Consider the following 3,433-nt stretch of genomic DNA (forward strand, 5'->3'; position numbering starts at 1 on the left):
TTGTATGTGTGTGTGTGGTGTATATATGTGTATGGTTGTATGTGTGTGTTGTGCAGTGTGTATACGGTTGTGTGTGTATGTGTGCAGTGTGTGTATATGTGCAGTGTGTGTGTATGGTTATGTATGGTGTATGTGTGTATGTGCAGTGTGTGTGTATGGTTATGTATGGTGTATGTGTATATGTGCAGTGTGTGTGTATGGTTGTGTATGGTATGTGTATGTGTGCAGTGTGTGTGTATGGTTGTGTATGGTATGTGTATGTGTGCAGTATGTATGTATGGTTGTGGTTTGTGTGCATGCGCACACATGTGTGTGTGTGGTGTGTGTGTATGCATGCAGTGTGTGCGGTTGCTCTGGGGTCATCCACACCCCTGTAACCCTCACCATCCCCGATACACTCTTTGGCTCACTAAGCTAGACTTGAGAAGAGAGCCGTTTATTTCATGTTGTTGGTACCCTGTCTAGGGTAGATGTTTGTACATATCCTCCCAGGGAAAGTTAGAGGTCTTGCTTCCCCTCCTCATCTTTTATTCATTCATTCAGTCAGCCAGCCATTCAGTCGTTTGTTTTGAGACAGGGTTTCTCAGTGTATCCCTGGCTGTCCTGGAACTCACTCAGTAGACCAGGCTGGCCTTGAACTCACAGAGATCCACCTGGCTCTGCCTCCTGAGTGCTGAGATTAAAGGTGTGAGCCACCATTGCCTGGCCCTCCTCCCCTTCTTTTAAAGTATTTTATGGTAGCCGTGCTGGTTAGTTTTCTTAGTGAGACAGAAACTCACTGAGTCACCAGGGAAGAGGGAATCTCTCTTGAGAAATTGCCTCCATCAGGTTGATCTGCGGGCATGTCTATCGGGCGTTTTCTTGGTTAATGATTAACAAGGAAGGCCCCAGTTCACTGTGGGCAATGCCACCCATGGGCAGGTGATCCTAAACAGTATGACAAAGCAAGTTGAGAGCCAGGCACAGTGGAGCACGCCACCTTTAATCCCACCACTCGGGAGGGCTGGCTCATCTCTGAGTTCAAGGCCAGCCTCTGCTCTGCTCTACAGAGGGAGCTCCAGGCCAGCCATGGCTACACAGCAAGACCTTGTCTCAAAAAAACAAAGTCCAGGGCTGGAGAGATGGCTCAGTGGTTAAGAGCATTGCCTGCTCTTCCAAAGGTCCTGAGTTCAATTCCGGCAACCGCATGGTGGCTCACAACCATCTGGAATGAGGTCTGGTGCCCTCTTCTGGCTTGCAGACATACACACAGACAGAATATTGTATACAAAATAAATAAATAAGTATTTAAAAAAAAACAAAAACAAAGTCCACAGCATCTTTGCTCACAAAAGCCCAAAATGGAAGGAGCCACGTATCTATAAGGAGAAGGTATAAACATATTGCGGTGTGCTTGCAACAGTGCTACTCAGCGAGCAAAAGCACAGCCTACTGAGCTAGAGTATGCACACCCAGTGGAATGCACACTCAGTGGTTTGCATACCCAGTGGAATGCACACTCAGTGGTTTGCACACTCAGTGGTACGCACACCCAGTGGAATGCACACTCAGTGGTACGCACACCCAGTGGTACGCACACCGGTGGTACGCACACCCGGTGGTATGCACACCCGGTGGTTTGCACACTGACTGCTCTTGCAGAGGACTGGAATTCCATTCCCAGTGCCCACACAATGGCTTACAATGGTCCATATAAGTTCCAGGAGATCCAACTCTTTCTTCTGGGCCTCCTCTGGCACCAGGCACACACTTAGTGCACACCCATACACGCAGGCAAAACACTCATACAGATAAAATAAAAATAAATAAGTCTTTAAAATAAAAGAACTGATTTTTGATGCATTGAGCTACATGGGCAAGTTACAAACACATTATAGAAGGAAGTCTTGTTCACAAGTGTGTACTGGTGATCTTAACGGGAACTATGAGAATCAAACTAGAGGGAGAAACCAGATGGCTGATGCTTCCATGGATAGGGTGACTAGAACAGCATGGGTGTTCTGGGCTGCTAGAACGTTCTATGCATCTGCAAAGGCTCTCGGGTAACACGGTTGTGTGTGTTTGCAAGAACTCAACAGATGTGTGGTTACTGCCAATTTAATATTAAGAGAAAAAAAAAACTACAAGCAAAAATTCTTTGGGAGACATGGTCTCAGTATGTAGCCCCGACTAAACTGAAGCTCACATGTAGATCTAAACGGTCTCAAATCACAGAGATCTGCAGCCTCTGCCTCCAGAGTGCTGGGATTAAATAAAAGTGTGTGTGTGTGTGTGTGTGTGTGTGTGTGTGTGTGTGTGTGTGACCATAGGCGGCATATAAGCAAATTGTCTGTAATGGTGTGTATGCTCAAGCATTCAGGGTGAAGCTGTGGGCGTTTACATTCTACTGTCGGAACCACAGACAGCAGGTGGTGCTTTGGAATTCGACGCTGTTTGGGCAGACAGAGATCTGACAGATGAGGGTCTCTGTAAGCCCAGCCCTTCCTCTCCTCTTCAGGGGCAGCCTCAGTCCGCAAACTTGCAAAGATTCGGGGTCCTTAGGCTTTCTCAGAAGCGTGCAGCAAGGCCTTCTGCACAGTGCTGGTCCTTTTCTCCAAGAACACCAAGAGGACATGAGTGCCCAAGGAAACACACTAAGAGGCCTGGAAACTTCCATCCAGGCAAAGCTCCCTGTCACATGAGGCCTGGTCAAGAATTGTGAATGACGTCAGCTCTGAGATCAGCCATGACTCCCAGTTCCCAAAAGTCCTCCAGGTCTGTGGGCCTGAATCCTGACCTGGAGGAACAATAGGTGACCCCAGCTGCCAGTAACTGGAGGTTGAACTGTGTGACCCTGGACAGCCGTCTGATGGTACTCCAGCCACTAGACTCCAGAGACGCAGGAACTCACCCCAGAGACAAGCCCAGGGGACTTCTGGAAACTTTATAGACACAGGGATGTGAAGGCAGTTGAGTATGGCCGGAGAGAACACACTGTTTATAGCACATCAGATAGATCTGTTGTATGGCAATGCACAAACACAAAGTGTTTAACATGAGGCTCAGAGCTGTGCAGCTGATCCTCCTGCCAAACTGTGCTTTCATGTCTCAGAAAAAAAAAAATATATATATATATATATATATATTATTAGCAGCCACTCCGCCCTTCTCTGGCCCTAGGAATCCACTACAGGTTCAATATCACAGAGACAGTACTAAGCTTGTATTGCTTATCTGAAGCACAAACTCATCCAAACATTCTGTGTTTTTACTTATTAAATCTGGCCACCCGTACGTAGGTCTCCAGGGACCTCATTTGGGGAGGTGACCGGAGCCTGGGACTGTCTGCCCGTGAGATGTCTTCTCTTATAGTCTCATCTCTCACCTCCAAATTTCCAGGAAAACAGCCTCAAGAAAGCAGGCAGCGCCCGAGTCTACCCTGGGCAGTATGATT

The sequence above is a fragment of the Microtus pennsylvanicus genome, chromosome 11 (genome assembly GCF_037038515.1).
Source record: "Microtus pennsylvanicus isolate mMicPen1 chromosome 11, mMicPen1.hap1, whole genome shotgun sequence".
Classification (NCBI taxonomy): Eukaryota; Metazoa; Chordata; class Mammalia; order Rodentia; family Cricetidae; genus Microtus; species Microtus pennsylvanicus.